The sequence below is a fragment of the Gracilinanus agilis genome, chromosome 2 (genome assembly GCF_016433145.1).
Source record: "Gracilinanus agilis isolate LMUSP501 chromosome 2, AgileGrace, whole genome shotgun sequence".
NCBI classification, from domain to species: Eukaryota; Metazoa; Chordata; class Mammalia; order Didelphimorphia; family Didelphidae; genus Gracilinanus; species Gracilinanus agilis.
Genome location: NC_058131.1, coordinates 440,410,940 through 440,435,186, shown reverse-complemented (window position 1 = coordinate 440,435,186; position 24,247 = coordinate 440,410,940). Strand labels below are relative to the sequence as shown.

Genomic DNA, 24,247 nt, shown 5'->3' with positions numbered 1-24,247 from the left:
CTAGTCACTGCAAGTGGAGGGTGGGCAAAGTGGTGAGGAATGCTGGCCCTGGGCTTGGGAAGAAGGCAGTGGCACTGGGAGACAGGCCTCAGGGCTGGCAGAAAGCAGGGTGGTGGGCTGGCTGGAGAAAAATCTTACTAACAACTGAAAATCTCTCTTTAAAAATATTTGAGAATTCTATCCCTTTGTGGTAAGCCAAAAATGTGGATTTTAAAATTAATATCCAATAACTAAATATTATATTTAATAAAGTGTTACTAAATTGTTACTAATAATAACTAAAGTAAAAGACGTAGGTATTCAGCCTGCTTGCCAGAGCAAAAATGGAAGAGGGAGGAGTTACAACCAAATATAAAACAATAGTGTGACCACACAAACTTGGAGGGGAAGAAGAGATTAAAGGGAATTTTGGAAAAATTAATGGGCTTATGGGGGATGAAGTCTAAGGTTCAAAATCTCCATTTATACAATATACACACATAAAATTATAATTATTATAATAAATATGTAATTTAATAAATTTAAGGATTCTTAGAGGTGGAGGGACACAAAGGCGAAATTGTAAAGTACTTTGCAAACCTTGAAGTGCTATATGAAGGTAAATTGTCATAATTACAAAGTTATGAATAATGGCTAACCAGTTTCTATCTGAAGACCTTCAATTATAAGGTAATCACTATATCCTGATGAAGTGCTCACTTTGTGCTCAGTTCTTGAATACCTTTAAGTCATTCTCTAAACTGCATATGCCATGAGAATATTTTTTATTTTTTTTGAGAGAACTTACACATGATAATAATAAGTAATAGTTTTCTTTTTCAACTGTAACTAAGATATTAATGGTTCAGAGGGAACTATAGGAGGAAATTACCTCTACCAATGCAAATAGACAACTGCCCTAACTAGTATTTCTGAGGTTCTGAGTATTTAAATGATTTGCCCAGAGTCACACAACCAGTATTGTTCTTTCCTCCCTCTCTTGATAATCATTGCTGTCACTATTTAGTCATTTTTCAGTCACATCTGACTTTTTGTGACCCATTTTTGGAGGTTTTCTTGGCAAAGTGGTTTGCCACAGTGATAAGTGACTTGCCCAGGGTCATACAGCTATTAAGTGTCTGAGGACAGGTTTGAATTCATGAAGGTGAGTCTTCCTTACACCAAAGGCAAGTACTTTCTCCACTTTGTCACCTAGCTGCCTCTTAACCATTATAGGGATTCAAATTTCAAATATTACCCTGTAGCCTTTTAGGGGAAGAAGCAAAACCATTTGCTTTTTCTTTTCATTGCAATCTTAATCTATTGATCCCAAGGAAACCTCATGGTTTAGATTTTCTTTTTTTTTATTATTTTTAATTTTCTTTTGAATATTTTCCCCTAATTACAAATTTCATCTTCTTCCCCTCTCTCCCAAACTCCCCTAACCCCCATTAGCTAATGCACAATTCCACTGGGTTTTACATGTATCATTGATCAAGACCTAATTCCATATTATTGATAGTTGGGCTAGAGTTATCATTTAGCGTCTACATCCCTAATAATATCCCCAACAACCCATGTGTTCAAGTAATTGTCTTTCTTCTGTGTTTTTCCTCCCATAGTTCTTCCTCTGAATGTGGCTAGTTTTCTTTCTACTAAGTCCCTCAGCCTTGCTCTGGATCCTTACATTGCTGCTAGTAGAGAAGCCCATTATGTTCAATTGTATCACAGTGTATCAGTCTCTGTGTACAATGTTCTCCTGGATCTGCTCCTTTCACTCTGCATCAATTCCTGGAGGTCATTCCAGTTCACATGGTATTCCTCCAGTTCTTTATTCCTTTGAGCACAATAGTATTCCATTACCAGCAGATACCACATTTTGTTCAGCCAATCAAAGGACATTCTCTCATTTTGCAATTTTTTGCCACCACAAAGAGTGCAGCTATAAATAATTTTGTACAAGTCTTTTTCCTTATTATCTCTTTGGGGTATAATCCAAGTAGTGCTATTGCTGGATCAAAAAGTGGATAGTCTTTTAAAGCCCTTTGAGCATGGTTTCAAATTGCCATCGAGAATGGCTGGATCAGTTCACAACTCCACCAGCAATACATTAATGTCCAATTTTGCCACATCCCCTCCAACATTCATTATTCTCCCTTTTTGTCACTTTAGCCAATCTGTTGGGTGTGAGGTGATACCTCATAGTTGTTATGATTTGCATTTCTCTAATTATTAGAAATTTATGGTCTGGATTTTCTGAACTAATTAAATGATTTTTATACTTTATTCTTACATAGTTCTTAAGGTTCATTTCCATGTTTATGTTGAAAAAACTATTTAAAAACTATATAAAATTAAGTTTATAACATAATGTGAAGATACAGAATCCTAGATTTCAGTCCAGATGGGAAGATGGAATCTATCTAATTCAACCTTTTAATTAAAAACATGTATTTTGAACTCTATAATAGAAAATAATTCTTTAGGAGCATTGAATTATTATAAAAATGGTGCTTGGGGCAGCTGGGTGGTTCAGTGGATTGAGAGCCAGGCCTAGAGATGGGAGGTCCTAGGTTCAAATCTGGCCTCAGAAACTTTATAGTTGTGTGACCCTGGGCAAGTCACTTAACCTCCATTGCCTAGCCCTTACTACTCTTCTGTCTTGGAATCAAGTATTGATTCCAAGACAGATGGTAAGCATTTAAAAAAATGATGCTATTCTCTAGGTAGCTGCTTTCTAGTAGGATGCTATTCTCCAGGTTCCATGAGTTACAATGTGAAACCAATAATAACAATGACATTTATTAGATGAGGAACCTGAGGCCCTGGAGATGCATGGGATTTAAAAAGTAATTTATTATTATAACCTTGACAAACATGAACAAATATGAAAATTTATGAAATTGGAATTTGGTAAAATTTAGTTTTTTTTCCTAAAGTATACATTAATTTTTATTTGGTAGTTTCAATATTGCCCTGCTTGTCTGTGCCCTACCTTAATTTCCACATCCTCTCCTCACTCTTTTCTTCCTTTAACCTAGGCCCATAATTCTCACTGTCAAAATGTATGTCCTTTTTTAATAACATATATATATATATATACATATATATATATATAGTCAAAGAATACAAATGCACACAATTAGCATGTCTGAGGAGGTCCCATTCTAGAGGTAGAATTTGAACTTATGTTCTTTGACGTTAGAACTAATGCCCTTTCCATGCTCTAATGCTTTGTGAAATTCAAATGAAATCAGTAATCACTGGAGAATGAAAAGCTTATTTTCAATTTTCCAAATTTCAAAAATATTATTTATCATCTATGCCTGTCTGGTGATATCAAGAAATATATCGTAAATGATCTGAGTAAGTCAAAGAAACGTAGTTTGGGTCAAAATAAGGATATATGGGGATATTAGGGTGATTATAAGATGATTGGAGGAGGAAATGAAGGTATGGGAAGGTATATAGGAGATAAGGGAAATGGGGTATGTAGGAGAGGCAGCTCAAACAGGTTTATTCCCAGAGGCTTGAGACAGAGGATACAGGGAGGAAACTAGGGCCAGTAAGAAACGTTTAGGCTTGACTGGAGGGTTTCTCTTGTTAGTTTCAAAGTCTGTTGAGGAAGGGGTTGAGAGGGCCCCTCCCTGCCAGTCAAACTGATGGCTGGAGGAAGTCTTGAAGGTGGGTACTTCCTGTCAAGATGGATGCCCCAGTTGTCTCAAGAAATAAAGGAAAAAGATTCTTTCCTCTTGGCCCTTGTCTTAATTTTCGACACAATGACTCACCACAGGGTTTGAATAGGTAACAAGGGGATTTATTAATACCAGGGTCAGTCAGAAGGGGAGAGGGGTTCAGGATTTTCTAATTGCTGCTAGGGAGAGGGTGATGGTGGGGGATGGGTCATGGAGAGGTTTAGACAGAGAGAGAGAACGGCTCTCCCAGTCAGGAAGATTTGACTGCCTTTTAAATAAAGTCTTTATCAAACCTAGGGATAACTTATTTGAGGATACTCCAATTATCTAAAGAAACTAAAACCCACTATGTTTAATCATCAAGCCCTCCCTTCCAACCAGAACCCAAAGGAAAATCAAGGAAGGGGAGGGATGGAGATAGTAGATCAGGGAGAGGTCCAGAGAAATGAGATAGGTGCAAATTTCCTCAAAACAAAATAAGCACAGGCCAAGGCCAAAACAATTACACCAAAGCCTAAAGGCCAAAGCAAAAGCCTCCAGCCCCAGTGAAAGCCAGAAGGCAAAAGCCCCATCAGTTGGAACTTCATTTCTATTTATAGCCTAAAGTTCTAACTGACTTTCTGAACATTCTAAGATGTTTAACTGACTTTTTGTGATCATTAGAAATTACAGAAGCAAAAAGTTTCTGTTAGCTACCTTGCATTACACTGGCTATTTAAAAAAATATGATGACAAGGCTCTTGAGATTCAGGATATAAATAGCAAAAACACATTTCTCATCATGCCATAGATATTTTACTTCCCAATCTCCCCATGCTGAACTCCAGCATACAAAACAATGAACTTCTGCTCTTTCTGGCACAATGCATTTACATAAATAACTTATGTTATATATTCAGGGAGATGAAGAGAAAACAATATTACTTAGCATACTAATACAAAGCTTCTTCATTTTTAATGCATTTGCCTGTACTTAATTATAAGCAGGATTATATAATAATATATATGCAATCACATAATTTTAAGCAGGTTAATATAAAATTATATAATTATAAGCATAAACAGTATCCTAGAAAAATTTTATCATTGTTATTAACTCCACATTGTAGATGAGGGAGAGAGAAACCTAGAAAGTAGCATCATTTTTATCACCGCCATCTGTTAGAAAATTCAGTTTTTTCTAAGAGTTCATAGTATACTACACACATTAATAGCATTGCCTAACATTTTTGAAAATTAAGGAATAGCTATTGTTACAGCTTTTCAGGTCAGTGCAGTTATGTGACATAGATGCTTCTTAAAATACAGTTTAAGAGTGTATAGAACATAGAAAGTGACTTCAGAAGAAAAGATGAGTTCAATGTCTATCCTTGACATTGACTAGGTATGGGATTTTGGGAAAGTCTCTTAAACTACCTTAGTGTCTTCACTTAATCTTTAAAAATAATACCTGTAGTTCAACTCTTCATTTTAGATATCAAATGAGACTATGTAGGTGAAGCAATTTCTAAACTAAAACATTTTTAAAATGCTTTAATAGTAGTAATTATTGTTGTTCAATTGTATCAGTCACACGTGAATCTTCAAAAAAAACCCACTTAGGGGGCAAAAGATACTGGACTGGTTTGTTAGTTACATCTTAATTTTATTTTATAGATGTAGAAATTGGGGAAAATAGGACTAAGTGATTTGTCCAGGATTACACAGTTATCTGTGTGAGTCCAGAGTTGAAATCAAGGATAGTCTTCTGATGCAATGCTTGGCACTGTATCTACTGTGACACCTCATTGCCCTTCTACTAGTAATAGTAGTATTGGTAGTAGTAATGGTAATGGTTGTTGTAGTGGTAGTAATAGTAGAAGTGGAAGGAAATAGAGTCATTCTGGAGTGGGGGCAGTGGTGGTGACAGGAAACTTACTAATCAAATTCAGAAGTTTTGTTGAGAAACAAGGAAAGAAAATAAGCATTATTAAGTGACAACTGTGTCCTAGGCACTGTGCTCAGTGCTTTTACAGATATGATCTAATTTGATCCTTATGACAACCATAAAAGGTAGATGTTATTATGATCCCCCATTATAGTTGAGAAAATTGAGGCGGGGGGATTCTGGGAAGATGGCGGCTTAGATGGAGCAAATCTTTAAACCTCCATACCCTTTTCACACTGAAATAGAAAACAATGCATTTTGAGAAGAAAGAGGACCAAATTTAACAACAGGACAGAGCAGGGGGATCCTACTGCTGGACAGCTCAAGAGGTATGCCAAGAAAAAGGCTTGAATTCTTGAACTGTTAGGTCTAAGGGTATAGAAGGGGAATCCCAGGACCCCTCCCCCCTGGGCTATGCAGAGTCTCCATCGGCCCCTGAAATCTACAGGCGGGTGGGTGCACCAGCCCAGAGAGAGGGCCTTGGCACCAGACTCAGGGAGTTGAATACAAGCATGGGGGAGGGTTCGGGTTCGGGGGGTGTGTGGCTAGAGGAGAAAGCCAGAGAAACACAGCAAAAATACTTGGAAGATGGTGACTTAGATGGAGCAAAACTTCAGACCTACTGGCTTTACCATACCGAGATAGAGAACAGAGCACTTCGAGAGGAAAGAAAACCATGTCTAACAGCAGGACAGAGCAAGGGGAACCTACTGCTGAACAGCTCAGCAAAAACACTCTATCTTGTTCCCCCCCCCACACACACACACCACTTATTTTTTCTTTCTGGAGGTTTTAGCCTCAGGGCACATCAAGCAATATAGACTAATCCAGGCTTAATCCTATCAGCTGGACAGACAAGAAGTCTTCAAAGGGCAGGGAAACTCCAACACCCTTCTCCTATAGACTGCAGAGAACATAACTGTAAACCTCCATTGCCAGCTGGGGGAAGATCTTTCATCAAAGCTCATTAAATCAATCTGCTTAAAATAGAAGATCGGAGAAGGAAAAAATATGAGTAAACAATAGAAAAAGAGAAAAGAAATTACAATTGACAGCTTCTTTCCAGAAAGTGAAAAAACAGCAAATGAAATAGAAAAAGATCAAGAAGCTTCAGTGAATTGGATACAGGCTTTGGAAGATCTTAAAATTCAATTAACTCAAGAACTTCAGGAACTCAAAAAGCAATTAAGAGAGGCCAAAGACAATTTGAAAAAGGAAATACATGAACTAAAGCAAGAAAATAAAGTCTTATAGCCAAAATTAACCAGCTTGAAAATGAATCAAAGAAGGCAAAAGATGATCTACAAAGAAAATAAGACCAGAAGGAGAAGTAGGATAAAGAAGCCAGGGATGAAATTCAATCTTTAAAAAATAGAACTCAACAACTAGAAGCAAATGACTTCACAAAGCAGCAAGAATATATAAAACGAAATTTTAAAAAAATGAAAATTTTGAGGAGAATATGAAACATCTCATTGATACAACCAAAGATCTGGAGAACAGATCTTGAAGAGACAATTTAAGAATTATTGGTCTACCAGAACATCATGACAAAAAAAAAAAAAGTATGGACATGATCCTAGAGGGAAGAAACTCTAGGGAGGGAGAGGGTAGGGAGGAGCTTAAAAGGTCCTTGAAGAAGAATAAGTGGGAATAAGAAGGGAGAAGGGAAAAAGGGAAGTACAATAAGGGCGGGAATCAGGGGAACTGATTAAAAACAAAACACTGCTATAGAAGGAAATAGTGAAAAAAGAAAGGGCAAGACAAGGAGAGAGAATCAAAATGTCTGGGAATACACAGTTGATAATTATAATTCCGAATGTGAATGGGATGAACTTGCCTATAAAATGAAAGCAAATAGCAGAGTGGATTAGAAACCAAAATCCTACCATAGGTTGTCTAAAAGAAACACACAAGAGACAGGCAGACATACATAGAGTAAAAATGAAAGGCTGGAGCTAAATCTATTGGGCTTCAATTGAGAAAAAGAAGGCAGGAGTTGCAATCTTGATTTCTGTCAAAGCCAAAGTAAAAATAGATCTGGTTGAAAGAGATAGGGAAGGTAATTACATCCTAATAAAAGGCAGTATAAACAACGAGGAAAAATACTCCATTTTTATGCACCAAATGGTATAGCATCCAAATTTCTCAAGGAGAAACTAGTGGAGCTCAAGTACGAAATAGATAGCAAAACTATACTAGTGGGTGACCTCAACCTTCCCCTATTATATCTAGATAAATAAAACCAAAAAATAAATAAGAAAGAGATAAGAGAGGAGAATGAAATCCTAGAAAAATTAGAGTTAACAGATATATAGAGAAAAATAAATAGGAACAAAAATGCATACACCTTCTTTTCAGCAGCACATGGAACATTCACAAAGATTGACCATGTACTAGGGCATAGAAATATGGCAAACAAATGCAAAAAAGCACAAATAATAAATGCAACCTTATCATATCATAATGCAATAACAATTGTTATTGGCAAGGATACATGGACAGGCAAACCAAAAACTAATTGGAAATTAAATAATATGATTCTCCAAAATAAGTTAGTAAAACAACCAATCATAGAAAAAAATTATAATTTCATTGAAGACAACTACAATGATGATAATTCTTACCCAAACCTATAGGGTACAGCCAAAGCATTTCTAAGAGGTTAATGAATTGGGCATGCAACCTAAAAAGTAGAAAGCTAACAAATTAATAATCCCCAGATGAAAACTAAATTAGAAATCCTAAAAATGAAAGGAGAAATTAATAAACTTGAAAGTTTATTATTCTAAAAGTTCTTTTAGAACTATTGAATTAATAAATAAGACTAGAAGCTGGTATTTTGAAAAAAAAGAGATAAAATAGACAAAGTACTGGTAAATCTAATAACAAAAGGAAAGAAGAAAACCAAATTAATAGTATCAAAGATGAAAAAGGAGACCTCACCTCTATATTGGGGGAGGAGAGAGTAAGAAAATGAATTGTGTAACCGTGGGAAAAATGTTTCTAAAAATAAGAAAACAAAAAAAGAAAAGAAAAGAAATGGAGGCAGATACAGGCTGTGAGTTGCCCAAGGTCACATAGCGAATAAATGTCTGAAGCTACTTTTGAACTCAGGATGACTCCTGACTCCAGACCCGGTGCTATATCCATTGCATCACATTGCTGCTTAGATGATTAAATTTTTGGGGTATATGGATGTTCAGGGGAAAATAGCACCTCTGCTCTGAGGGCTTGCCAAGCCTTTTTCAGAACTGCTTATCCACTTTTGGTGTGTACCTATCATCCAACTCTCACTTATGATGCTAAGAAGCTGTAGCATGCACAGAGTCATATTCCAATAAAACCATCTCAGCACATAGATGTTGAGAGTAATTGACAGGCCTTAATGTGTATACTTTCCTTGGCAGAATGGAAAAATAAAAAGAATTTGTTACAACAACCATGAAGAAAGCTTAAGCAGGCAACAAGGTCATCCATTGCATCCTGATGGCATTGCCAGTCATCCTAACTTTTGTTTTGCCACCTGACTTGGGTGACTCTAGAATAGAGAGTGAAACTAATTATTCTGTGCGACTCTGTCTCACTTAAATCCAATTTATAGCAACATCAAGAAATTATTGGTCTTCAAAACAAAGGAGGAACAACAAAAAATTTGTGTATGAGAGTGTGAATGCAAATGCCTTAACATGTCAATTGCTTTAATGAAGTTCCCTTTACATTAGGAAATTAAATGTACATGTACTGTACACTGAAGCATAATTTTCTCTGACATACTTCAGGGAAATTCAAGAGTATGATTGCTCAGCCCTGGTTGGTTAACAACAACAACAACTATATGTGATAGTTTGTCCTTCTCTGTGTGCATGAAGATGATAGTAACTGTCCATAAGCATTTGGGCATCATATACTTCATATTATTTTTTGTAGTAATAGTTTGTGGTTTGACTTCCTCAACACAAACCATAAGCTAGGATAGTCTAGACCAGTGGTTCCCAAACTTTTTTGGCCTACTGCCTCCTTTCCAGAAAAAATATTACTTAGCCCCCTGGAAATTAATTTTTTAAAAAATTTTAATAGTAATTAATAGGAAAGATAAATGCACCTGTGGCTATCACTGCCCTCCTTGATCACTGTAGCACCCACCAGGGGGAGGTAGCACCCATTTTGGGAATCACTGGTCTAGATATGTCCAGTTGAGATAACATGGAGATGCCCATGAGGGACCTTTGGAACATATCCAAATTGCTAAAGAAGAAAATTTTTTGTCCCCTGCCACATGAGCCTCCATTGATTAGTGCTTGTAGCTTCAAAACTCTTTTCTACCATATTTTAACTATGGTGACTCATGTGCTGTTCAGGATAGATGCCTTGAAATCAACCAGTAAGAAGGAAAGGATATTTTTTCCTTCATTTTTTTTTAACCTAGCTTGGAGAAATGCATCTGGTGGTGTTTGTTTCTGTTCTTTGTTGTTTGTATTCAGTTTTAGGTCCTAGAGGTGATTCCTACTTGACCTGGGAGCTTGAACAATAAGGACCTTAGAGCTAGCTAGTCTGGTGCTTATACTCTAAGAAGCTAGGGTTCTGAGGTCAATTTTGGACTTGGAACTAAAAATATCCTCTATAAAAACTGATTTAAACTATGTTGTATTAGAGAAACACTAAACTGTTGTATTTGGGAAGCTGTAAGATGACAGGGGTCAGTAGCAATGTAGTCTAATCCTTTGATCTATGGAGGGATACACCCACAAGCAAGCCTACTTGACTGGATGGGAGGGGCAAGATCTTGTCAAAGTGCTCCTTCACTCCCCCCCTCCCACTAGGCATTTGGAAAGTCAGTTACAGATTGGTAATGGTTAAAAAATTGTCTTGTTTACTCCTGGGCCAAGACAACAAGTATGGCAAGGCTAAACTCCTAAAGATGATAACTTTCTCTGAATTGTTTCCCACAGGATAAATTGGTGAAGGTTGATGTTTTTTTTAAATCAAATTTATTGGAAAGATAACAAAGAACACAATGAAAAAATTGACAAGGATGAAAAAATTAAAGTGTAAAAATTTTTGGGGGGTGGTTTGGGAAGTAAATGTATTTTCTTTTTTTTCTATTTTTTATTTAATAATTTTTATTTTTTAGAAAAGTTAACATGGTTACATGATTCATGCTCTTACTTTCCCCTTCACCCCCCCCCCCCAACTTCTGCCCCCACATAGCCAATGCACATTTCCACTGGTTTTAACGTGTGTCATTGATCAAGACCTATTTCCAAATTGTTGATAGTTGCATTGGAGTGGTATTTTCAAGTCTACATCCCCAATCATGTCTGTCTCAAACCAGGTGTTCAAGCAGTTACTTTTCTTCTGTTAGTACTCTTGCAGTTCTTCCTCTGAATGTGGGTAGCATTCTTTGCCATAAGTTCCTCAGAACTGACCTGGGTCATTGCATTGCTGCTAGTACAGAAGTCCATTACATTCTATTTTGCCACAGTGTATTGGTCTCTGTGTACGATGTTCTTCTGGCTCTGCTCCTTTCAATCTGCATCAGCTCCTGGAGGTCTTTCCAGTTCACCTGGAACTCCTCCAGTTTATTATTCCTTTTAGCACAATAGTATTCCATCACCAGCATATACCACAATTTGTTCAACCATTCCCCAATTGAAGGGCATATCCTTGCTTTCCAGTTTTTTGCCACCACAAAGAGTGCAGCTATAAATATTTTTGTGCAAGTCTGTTTATCTATGATCTCTTTTGCGTACAACCCCAACAATGGTATGGCTGGATCAAAGGGCAGGCATTCTTTTATAGCCCTTTGAGCATAGTTCCAAATTGCAAGCCAGAATGGTTGGATCAATTCACAACTCCACCAGCAATGCATTAATGTCCCAATTTTACCACATCCCCTCCAACATTCATTGCTCTCCCCTGCTCTCATTTTAGCCAATCAGCTCAGAGATGTTTTGATTTACATTTCTCTAATTATTAGAGATTTAGAGCACTTTCTCATGTGCTTATTGATAGTTTTGATTTCTTTATGAGAAAATTGCCTATTCATGTCTCTCGCCCATTTATCAATTGGGGAATAGCTTGATTTTTTATACAATTGATTTAACTCATTGTATATTTGAGTAATGAAACCCCCATCAGAGTTTTTTGTTATATTTTTTCCCAATTTGTTGTTTCCCTTCTGATTTTGGTTGCATTGTTTTTATTTGTACAAAAGCTTTTTAATTTAATATAATCAAAATAATTTATTTTACATTTTGTAATTTTCTCTAACTCTTGCTTGGTTTTAAAATCTTTCCTTTCCCAGAGATGTGACAGGTATACTATTCTCTGTTCACTTAATTTTTTTTTATACTTTCCCTCTTTATATTCAAGTCATTCACCCATTCTGAATTTATCTTGGTGTAAGGTGTGAGATGTTGATCTAAACCTAATCTCTCCCATATTGTTTTCCAAATTTCCCAGCAGTTTTTGTCAAATAGTTGAATTTTGTCCCAGATGTCATACACTGTCTTGCTGACATCACTTACCCCAAGTCTATTCCACTGATCCTCCCTTCTGTCTCTTAGCCAGTACCATACTGTTTTAATGACTGCTGCTTAATAGTATAGTTTAATATCTGGTACTGCTAGGCCACCTTCCCTCACATTTTTTTCATCATTTCCCTTGATATTCTTAATCTTTTGTTATTCCAAATGAATTTTGTTATAGTTTTTCCTAATTCAGTGAAATTTTTTTTTAGTAGTTTGCTAGGTATGGCTCTAAATAGGTAAATTAATTTGGGTAGAATGGCAATTTTTATTATGTTAACTCATCCTACCCATGAGCAATCAGTGTTTTTCCAATTGTTTAGATCTACTTTTATTTGTTTGGAAAGTGTTTTGTAGTTGTTTTTGTATAATTGCTGTGTTTGTTTTGGTAGATAGATTCCTAAGTATTTTATATTGTTTAGTGTGATTTTGAATGATGTTTCTCTTTCTACCTCTTGCTGCTCTGACGTGTTGGAAATATATAGAAATGCTGATGATTTATGTGCATTTATTTTTTATCCTTCACCTTTGCTAAAGTTGTTGATTATTTCTACAAGCTTCTTAGTTGATTCTCAAGGATTTTTTAAGTAGACCATCATATCATCTGCAAAGAGTGATAGCTTAGTCTCCTCCTTGCCTATTTTGATACTTTCAATTTCTTTTTCTTCTCTAATTGCTACTGCTAGTGTTTCTAGTAAAATGTTAAATAATAGAGGAGATAATGGGCATCCTTGTTTTATACCTAATCTTATTGGAAAGGCTTCTAATTTATCCCCATTGCACATGATGCTTGTTGATGGTTTTAGGTATATACTGTTTATTATTTTTAGGAAAGGTCCTTCTATTTTTATACTTCCCAGTGTTTTCAAAAGGAATGCATGTTGTATTTTGTCAAAGGCTTTTTCAGCATCTATTGAGATAATCATGGGATTTTTGTTTGTTAGATTGTTGATATGATCAGTTATGTGGATGGTTTTCCTAATAGTTGAACCATCCTTGCATTCCTGGTATAAATCCCACCTGATCATGGCGGATAATCCTCTTGATCACTTGATGGAGTCTCTTTGCAAGTATTCTATTTAAGATTTTTGCATCTATGTTCATTAGGGAGATTGGTCTGTAGTTTTCTTTCTCTGTTTTTGATCTCCCTGGCTTTGGAATCAGTACCATATTTGTGTCATAAAAGGAATTTGGTAAGACTCCTTCTTTGTGTATTTTATCAAATAATTTGTATAGTATTCGGATTAGTTGTTCTTTGAATGTTTGATAGAATTCACTTGTGAATCCATTCAGCCCTGGGGATTTTTTCTTAGGGAGTTCTTTGATGGCTTGTTTAATTTCTTTTTCTGATATGGGATTATTTAGGTAGTCTATTTCTTTTGCTGTTAATTTAGGCAATTTATATTTTTGTAAATATTCATCCATATCACCTAGATTGTTATATTTATTGCCATATAATTGGGCAAAATAGTTTGTAATGATTGCCTTAATTTTCCCTTCATTAGAGGTGAGTTCTCCCTTTTCATCTTTAATACTGTCAATTTGGTTTTCTTCTTTCCTTTTTTTTTATTGGATTGACCAGTACTTTGTCTATTATATCTGTTTTCTCAAAATACCAGCTTCTAGTCTTATTTATTAATTCGGTTGTTCTTTTACTTTCGATTTTATTAATTTTTTCCTTGATTTTTAGTATTTCTAATTTAGTTTTCATTTAGGGATTTTTTTTTTTATTTTTTTATTTTAAACCCTTAACTTCTGTGTATTGACTTATAGGTGGAAGAGTGGTAAGGGTAGGCAATGGGGGTCAAGTGACTTGCCCAGGGTCACACAGCTGGGAAGTGTCTGAGGCCGGATTTGAACCTAGGACCTCCCGTCTCTAGGCCTGGCTCTCAATCCACTGAGCTGCCCAGCTGCCCCACATTTAGGGATTTTTAATTCACTCGCTTTCAAGTTTTTTAAGTTGCTTGCCCAATTCATTAATCTCTGCCCTCCCTAATTTGTTAATACAAATTTCCCCCTGAGTTCAGCCTTAGCTGCATCTCACAGAGTTTAGTAGGATGTCTCATCATTGTCACTCTCTTCAATGAAATTGTTGATTCTTTCTGTGATTTCTTCTTTGACTAACTGGTTTTGAAGAATCATATTATTTAATTTCCAATTAGTTTTTTATTTACCGTTCCACGTGCCCTTACTAATTATTATTTTTATCGCATTATGATCTGAGAAGGTTACATTCATTATTTCTGCTTTTTTGCATTTATTTGCAATGTTTCTGTGCCCTATTACATGGTCAATCTTTATATATGTACCATGTGCAGCTGAAAGGAATGTGTATTCCTTTTTGTCTGTATTTATTTTTCTCCACATATCTATTAAATCTAATTTTTCTAGGATTTCATTCACCTCTCTTACCTCTTTCTTATTTATTCTTTGGTTTGATTTATCTAGATCTGAAAGGGAAATGTTTAGATCCCCCACTAGTATGTTTTTACTATCTACTTCCTTCTTCAGCTCTGCTAGTTTCTCCTTTAGGAATTTGGAAGCTATGCCATTTGGTGCATACATATTGACCAATGTTATTTCCTCATTGTCTATACTGCCTTTTATCAGGATGCAATTACCTTCCCTATCTTTTTTAATCATATTTATTTTTATATTGGCTTTGTCAGAAATCAGTATCGCCACTCCTGCCTTCTTTTTCTCATTTGAAGACCAAACAATTTTGTTCAAGTCCTTTGTCTTAAACCCGTGTATGTCCAACCGCCTCACATGTATTTCTTGTAGACAACATATGGTAGGGTTTTGGTTTCTAATCCACTCTGCTATTTGCTTCTGTTTATGAGCGAGTTCATCCCATTCACATTCAGAGTTATAATTTTCAATTGTGTATTCCCCAACATTTTGGTATCCTCTCCTAGTTCTCCCCCTTCTTCTTACAATATTTCCTTTTAAATCAGTGGTTTCCTTTAAGCCAGTAACCCTTTTCTCCTCACTTGGTTTACTTCCCTTTCTACCCCCTCCCTTGTTATTCCCCTCCTTTTTATTTTTAAGGCCTAATGAATTCTCTCCCTCTTCTTCTCCCTCTCTTTTATTTTTAAGACCTAATGAATTCTCTCCCTCTTTTTCTCCCCTCCCTTTTTTTACCTCCCCACTACCCTGCTCCCCTTGGTTTATCCCTTCTGACTTTCTCAGTCTGGTTATATAGAGTTCTATATCCCGATGCGTATAGCTACGTATTTTTCCCCTTCTTTCCCATCCCCATATCATCTTAGACCATGTAGTACTCCTACCTCTCCCTTTGAATAATTCTTCTAATTACTCTAATAGTGAAAACTATAATAGTGATTAGAGTTCACTACAGATAATTACACATAACATTTCTCCACAAAGGAATACAAATAATTAGATCTTATGGAAGCCATTAAAGAGGCATATTTAAAAAATAAAAGTTTTCTTTCTTTCCCCCTCTGTTTCTTATTTACCTTTTCATGTTTCTCTTGGTTTTTGTGGTTGGATATTGAACTTTCCATTCATTCCTGGTCTTTTCTGTGCAAATACTTGGAAATGTTCTATCTTGTTGAATGCCTATACTTACCCCTAAAAGTATATAGTCAGTTTTGGTGGGTAAGTGATCCTTGGTTGTAAACCCAGTTCTCTTGCCTTTCTGAATATCATATTCCAAGCCCTGCAGCCTTTTAGTGTGGAGGCTGCCAGATCCTGTGTGATCCTAATTGGTGCCCTTTGATATCTGAATTGTCTCTTTCTGGTTTCTTGTAATATTTTTTCATTTATTTGGAAGCTCTTGAATTTGGCTATTATATTTCTTGGGGTTGTCTTCTCAAGGTCTAGTGTAGAGGGTGATCTATGGATCCTTTCAATGTCTATATTGCCCTCTCGTTGTAGAACTTCAGGGCAATTTTGCTGAATAATTTCTTTTAGTATGGAGGCCAAATTTCTATTAATTTCTGCTTTTTCAGGAAGACCAATGATTCTCAAATTGTCTCTTCTAGACCCGTTTTCTTGATCTGTCAGTTTCTCAGTGAGGTATTTCATGTTTCCTTCTATTTTATCAGTCATTTGACTTTGCTTTATTTGTTCTTGCTGTCTTGAGAGAAATTGGCTCCTAATTTCCCAATTGTAGTCTTTAGGGACTTGTTTTTCCTTTTCAGTCTGTTCTATCTGGTTCTTCGTGGCTTCCAGCTGGTCATTTCTGGTCTTCAGTTTGCTCATCAATTCATTTGATTTCTGAGCCTCACTTTCCAATTGAGAAATTCTGCCTTTTAAACTGTTATTTTCTTGCCAGATCTCTTCCATCTTTCTCATAATCTCAGATTTGAACTCTTTAAGATCTTGTAACCAATTTTCATTTTTGGGGGGAGGTTTGGATATATTTAATTGTTTGTCCTCTGTTTTCTGGGGTTTTTTTCTGTGCAGAAGATATCAAGTGTTTGAGCTTTTTTCTTGGTCTTCTTGTTTATTTCTTGATTGACCTTGATTGGCATCATTATGTTTTATCTGCCAGAAGGCTGAGTAAGGCAATGTGATTCTCTTTGTTTCGAGCTAGGGAGCAGTTTTTTGCCTGAGACTATTTTGTGAGTTTCTTGGCTTCTCTGGGTACTCTCCTGGGGTCTCTGGTCTAGCTGTTTTCAGGGTTGAGGCCCCATGTTCCTAGTTAGTTGCCCAGAGCTTGGGACTTGGCAATGCTTGCTCCTCCCCCTGAGGTCTTCCCCTGAGTCTGAGTGAGCCGGGTGCTGCTGCTGCCTCTCTCAGTCCCACTCTAGTGTCCAATGTCTTAGTTTTCCAGCCTCCTGGGGTCTCTGGTCTAGCTGTTTTCAGAGTCAAGCCTCCGTGTTCCTAGCCAGCTGCCTAGAGCCCAGAACTTGGCCCATGCTTGCTCCTTCACCTGAGGTTTTCCCTGAGTCTGAGTGTGCTGGGCACTGCCGCTGCCTCTCTCAGCCCCATTCCCATGTCCAAGCTCTGAGTTTTCCAGCCACCTGGGGTCTCTGGTATTGCTGCTCTTAGGGGCAAGCTCCTGGTAGTGCCAGCTATTTGCCTAGGGGCTAGATTTTGTGCCCCCACTTGCTCTAACTCTGGAGCGCAGTCTCTAACTCTGGTACTGTGGGTGGGGAGAGAGAGGGTTGATCCACTCACATTTTGATGGGAGCAATTTCCACTCCTTATAGCATGGAAGTGCCCAAATCCCATGTACCTTCGATACTGTGCCCTATTGTGGGGTCCCTTCTTTCATCTGGATTTTGTTTTCTTGTCCTTTGGGTACACTCTATATCTGCTGGTAAGGAAAGAAAGTCGTCCTGCCTCTACTCTGCCACCATCTTGACTTGACAATCTCATGTTGATAATTTAACAATGAACTCCCTTGAGACAATTATGAGTTGGCTCCATCATACCCCTGTACAGATAACTATAGATATAGCTCTGAAATACAGGAGACAAGTCAAGCCTAGAGATATGGGTTTGTGAGCCATGCATAGAGATAATAAGTGATATCAAATATAACTGAAGGAGAGGTCACAATAAAGAAAGACAAAGATGATAAAGGGAAAGTAGGTAGTGGGAAAACTGGAAAAGCATTATTATTGTTATCATTAAATGTAATTCTTCATTTCTATAGGCAAGCTTTGAGTCAGTTGGGCTGACATTTTTTATTAAATGTACCTTCAGTACAAACAAATGCACACACACACATACACACACACACACACACACATATGCACGTGTGAGGCAACTGGAAAAAGGAGATCTGAAGACCTTTAAGGTCTATTCCATTGCTGAGATTCTATGAATCTATGACTTGGTTATTACCAACTTAATCTTAACACCAACTTTACGGAGGTATGAAACCATGGGTAAGTAATTTCCTCCCATAAGTCCTCAGTTTCCCCATTTATAAAATGAAAATTTTGGACTAGCTAATCTCCAAACGTCCTTCCAACTACAAAATTTGTTATTGTATTATCTTTAAAATCCATGTCAGAAAGGGCTTCATTCTCACACTTGAACTCATGCTTGTATTCACTGAAACATTTAAAATTTTCATCTCTTTGTTTATCCTATGCTTAGTATTCTTTGCTAATGTCACATCATTGTGCTGTTATTATTCATTTATATCACATTGTAATATTTTCAACAAGCAACTCTACATTTCCATTTGATTTAATTTGAACTGTTTTTCATCTCCTAATATCCTCTAAGAACTCCCTTTCATTTTTTCCCTATCTCTGATATTTGAGCAAGATAGTTACACTTGTACAGGAAATGACTTTCTCCCAATTGTTTGTATGTGGTGATAAATCTTTCTTGCTGATATTTGTCAAAAAAGAATCTTCCTTTTCCATATTCAGCAAACACAATGCTCTGCATATTTTCTCTCCCTCACTCCTTCTGTACTTCACAATCTTTTCAGCTTGTGAGTTCTTTTTATCCCAGATATCCAAAGGAATATAAGTGCATTGCCTGAGGCTTTCAACAGGATCTTAGGATCATAGGTTTATAGTTGGAAGGGACCTTAAAAGGCATGTAATACAACCCCCTCATTAAACAGAGGAAAATGAGTCCTAAATGACTTGCCCAAACTTATGTAGGTAGTAAATAATAGCCTGTATTTGACTCAGATACTCTGACTTGGTCTGACACATTTTTCTACTACTCTCTCCTGTCAAGAATTAAAAGATGTAGATGAAGACCTCTGGTACATTGCATTGATCTTATACAGAAAATTTACAAAAGGATATGAATAAAAATTTCAGAATGAGAAGACATGGGTGGTTTGCAAATTGTTCCAGTGGAGAGAGTATTCACATTGGTGAGAGTGTGAACCCACTGCAATGTAGAAATTGTATATCATTAGTATCTCAGGCCTGTGCTCACTTTACATTTCCTTTACTTTCTTTACTTTCCTAGTTTTGAACTTGGGGTTCAATGTTCCAAATCTTTGTGTCATTCCATTTTGTTTTCCAAAGAGATATGTATATGGTATTATATTGCTGGCCAATATCAAATTGGCATCCTGATAGGGAAATATATTCACTTTTTTTAAAAGTTAGATTATTATTTGTTGTTATTGTCATTATTGAGAAGAATCTCAGTTTCATCAGTCAAGGAAATAGCATTTATTAAAGAACCCTCTATATGTCAGGCACTATGTTAGTACTGAGGATTTAAGGAAAGGTTAAAAAAAAAGTCCCTGGAGGGTTCCGGGTTAAGATGGCGGCAGAGTAAAAAGCAGCTCTTAACTTCTCCTGACCAAAACACACAAAACTCCTCAAGGGGACATAAAAACAAGTCCAGATGAACGGAGGAACCCCACAACAGGGTGCAGCGTGGAAGGTACATGGAATCGGGACATTTCCATGCTATAAAGGGGTGAAACAGCTCTCACTAAATCGCAGGCTGAGCAACCACCCCACCCCTACCCCCTCCACACACACCACCTATAGCGCCGAAGCCAGTTAAAAAGAAATAGAGCAAGTTTGGGGCACCCATCGAGTCATTGGCAGCTACAGGGCCTGTTCCTGAGAGCACCAAGATTTAGGACCCCAATAAGCCAAAGAACGCGCCCGAAATTTGAGCACGGGAGAGCGCAGGCACGGAGGAGGCGTGGGTGGAGGCAGACACAGCCACGAGCCGAAGCTCTGAAACCCTGAGTGGGGAACCAGTGCAGACCGGTATACGACTGTGGAAGCAGTGCCCTGAGACTTGTAAAGGAACCTCCAGCAGAGGATCAAGCAAGGGGGTCCACCAAGAGGCTTGACCTTGGAAAAAACCAGAACTAAGACCTCAGAAGCCAAAAGACCACAGCAAGGATAAAGCTGAGAAGCTGCTGGGCTAATGATGGCTACCCAGACTCAGGAAGTTCAGAAGAGAGCACTAAACAACAAGAAAAAGAAGTCTTTAACACTCGACAACTTTTACACAGAGAAAATTCAGACAACCGAGCAAACAGAGGAGGAGAACAAACAAGCATCCGGACCCTCCTCAAATAAGGAAAACTCTTCACAAGCTATGGAAGAGTTCAAAACTGAGATTCTGAGGAAGATGGAAGAGATCTGGCAAGAAAATAACAGTTTAAAAGGTAGAATCTTGCAATTGGAAAGTGAGGCTCAGAAATCAAATGAACTGATAAGCAAATTGAACTCCAGAAATGACCAGATTGAAAAGATCATAGCTGAAAACGAAAAGTTTAGAGCCGAAAACCAGTCCCTAAAGGCTAGAATTGAGCAATTAGAAGCTAATGATCTCTCAAGACAACAAGAACAAATAAAACAAAGTCAAAAGACTGAAAAAATAGAAGGAAATATGAAATATCTCAATGAGAGAGTGACAGACCAAGAAAACCGGTCTAGAAGAGACAATCTGAGAATAATTGGTCTTCCAGAAAAACCAGAAATTAATAGAAACCTGGACTCCATACTAAAAGAAATTATTCAGCAAAATTGCCCTGAAGTCCTACAACAACAGGGCAATATAGACATCGAAAGGATTCATAGAACACCCACTACATTCGATCCAGAGAAGAAAACGGTTAGAAATATTATTGCCAAATTCAAAAGCTTTTAAGCAAAAGAAAAAATCTTACAAGAAGCCAGAAAGAGACAATTCAAATATCAAGGAGCACCAATCAGGATCACACAGGATCTGGCAGCCTCCACGCTAAAAGACCGTAAGGCTTGGAATACAATATTCAGAAAGGCAAGAGAGCTGGGCCTGCAACCATGGATTAACTACCCATCAAAATTGACTATATATTTCCAGGGGAAAGTATGGGCACTCAGCAAAATTGAAGAATTCCTAGTATTTGCACAGAAAAGACCAGGGCTAAATGGAAAGTTTGATATCGAACCACAAAAATCGAGAGAAACATGAAAAGGTAAATAAGAAACAGAGGGGAAAGAAAGAAAACTTATAATTTTTAAATTTGCCTTTCTAAGGGCCTCAGTAACATCTAATTATATGTATTCCTATGTAGAGAAATGTTATGTATAATTCTCTGTAGTGAACTTTATTCACTATCATAGTATCCATTATTATAGTAATCAGAAGAATAATTCACAGGGTGAGGGTGGAACACTAAATAATCTAAGATGTCATGGGGGATGGGAAAGAGGGGGTGAATAGCAGGGGACACCAAGAGAAACTTGAGTGAATAAGAAAAATAGGATATTCTATTACACACAAAGAGGGTATGGGAAGGAGAGGGGACAAATACTATTATAAGTAGGAGAGGAAGAGAGTATTAAGAGGTAATAATCAAACCTTACTCTCAGTGTAATCAACCTGGAGAGGGAAGAATAGCTATACTATCCATTGGGACATAAAACTCTTATCTAACCCTTCTGAGAAAGTCAGAGGGGATAAATCAAGGGAAACAGGGGAGTGGGGAGGTCAAAAAAAGGGAGGGGAGAAGAAGGGGGAGGGAATCCATAAGGCATTTAAAAACAAAAAGAGGGGGGAAAAATAAGGGAGGGGTAGGAAGGGAAGTCAGTCAAGGGAGGGGATAAGGGATAGGGTCTTAATAGCAAATCACTGGTTTTAAAGGATATAGTTTAAGGAAAAGTGGTAGGAATAGGGGAGGAAACGAAAATGTCAGCAAATGCACAACTGATGATTATAACTCTGAATGTGAATGGGATGAACTCGCCCATAAAACGGAAGCAAATAGCAGAGTGGATTAGATACCTAAATCCTACCATATGTTGTCTACAAGAAACATATATGCGACGGGTGGACAGACACAAGTTTAAGGTTCAGGGTTTGAGCAAAACCTTTTGGGCATCAAATGAGAAAAAGAAGGCAGGAGTTGCTATTATGATTTCTGACAAAGCCAAAGTAAAAATAGATATGATTAAAAAAGACAGGGAAGGACATTATATCCTGATTAAAGGCAGTATAAACAATGAGGAAATAACACTGCTCAATATATATGCACCAAGTGGCGTAGCATCCAAATTCATAAAGGAGAAACTGGCAGAGCTCAAGAAGGAAATCGATAGTAAAACCATACTAGTGGGAGATCTAAATATTCCTCTTTGAGATCTAGATAAATCAAACCGAAAAATAAATAAGAAAGAGGTAAGAGAGGTGAATGAAGTCCTAGAAAAATTGGATTTAATTGATATGTGGAGAAAAATGAATAGGGACAAAAAGGAATACACCTTCTTTTCAGCTGCACATGGCACATTCACAAAGATTGACCATGTTATAGGGCATAGAACCATTGAAAACAAATACAAAAGAGCAGAAATAATAAATGTAACCTTCTCAGATCATAATGCAATAAAAATAATAATTAGTAAGGGCACCTAGACAGGAAAATCAAAAACTAATTGGAAATTAAATAATATGATTCTCCAAAACCAATTTGTCAAAAAAGGAATCATAGAAACTATCAATAATTTCATTGAAGAAAATGACAATGATGAGAAATCCTACCAAACTCTGTGGGATATGGCCAAGGCAGTACTCAGGGGGAAATTTATATCCTTGAATGCATATATTAACAAATTAAGGAGGGCAGAGATTAATGAATTGGCCATGCAACTCAAAAAATTAGAAAGCGAGCAAATTAAAAATCCCCAGATGGAAACTAAATTAGAAATAATAAAAATCAAGGGAGAAATTAATAAAATCGAAATTAAAAGAACTATTGGATTATTAAATAAGACTAGAAGCTGGTACTTTGAAAAAACAGATAAAATAGACAAAGTACTAGTCAATCTAATAAAAAAAAGGAAAGAAGAAAACCAAATTGATAGTATCAAATATGAAAAGGGAAACCTCACCTCTAATGAAGAGGAAATTAAGGCAATCATTAAAAACTATTTCGCCCAATTATATGGCAATAAATATAACAATTTAGGAGATATGGATGAATATTTACAAAAATATAAACTGCCTAGATTAACAGCAGAAGAAATAGAATACCTAAATAATCCCATATCAGAAAAAGAAATTGAACAAGCCATCAAAGAACTCCCTAAGAAAAAATCGCCAGGGCCTGGCGGATTCACAAGTGAATTCTATCAGACATTCAAAGAGCAACTAATCCCAATACTATACAAATTATTTGATATGATAAGCAAAGAAGGAGTCCTACCAAATTCCTTTTATGACACAAATATGGTACTGATTCCAAAGCCAGGGAGATCAAAAAGAGAAAGAAAACTAAAGACCAATCTCCCTAATGAACAGAGATGCAAAAATCTTAAATAGAATACTAGCAAAGAGACTCCAGCAAGTAATTAAGAAGATCATTCACCATGATCAGGTGGGATTTATACCAGGAATGCAAGGTTGGTTCAACATTAGGAAAACCATTCACATAATTGACCGTATCAACAGTCTAACATACAAAAATCACATGATCATCTCAATAGATGCTGAAAAAGCCTTTGACAAAATACAGCATCCATTCCTATTGAAAACACTGGAAAGTATAGGAATAGAAGGTCCTTTCCTAAAAATAATAAACAGTATATACCTAAAACCATCAACAAACATCATATGCAATGGGGATAAATTAGAAACCTTCCCAATAAGATCAGGAGTAAAACAAGGATGCCCATTATCACCTCTACTATTCAACATAGTACTAGAAACACTAGCAGTTGCAATTAGAGAAGAAAAAGAAATTGAAGGTATCAAAATAGGCAATGAGGAGACTAAGCTATCACTCTTTGCAGATGATATGATGGTCTACTTAAAAAATCCTTGAGAATGAACTAAGAAGCTTGTAGAAATAATCAACAACTTTAGCAAAGTTGCAGGATACAAAATAAATGCACATAAATCATCAGCATTTCTATACATTTCCAACACACTAGAGCAGCAAGAAGTAGAAAGAGAAACATCTTTTAAAATCACCCTAGACAATAAAAATACTTAGGAATCTATCTACCAAAACAAACACAGCAATTATATGAAAACAACTACAAAACACTTTCCAAACAAATAAAACTGGATCTAAACATTTGGAAAGCCATTGATTGCTCATGGGTAGGTTGAGCTAACATAATAAAAATGACAATTCTACCCAAATTAATTTACGTATTTAGAGCCATACCTATCAAGCTACCAAAAAACTTCTTTACTGAATTAGA

The 24,247-nt window shown here is 36.7% G+C and overlaps 1 protein-coding gene across 1 annotated transcript in view; it reads right to left on the bottom strand.

The window, feature by feature from the left end:
* The window catches only part of TRPC7 (transient receptor potential cation channel subfamily C member 7), a 403,356-nt gene that overhangs the window by 301,686 nt on the left and 77,423 nt on the right, over window positions 1–24,247 (bottom strand). The window lies entirely within an intron of this gene.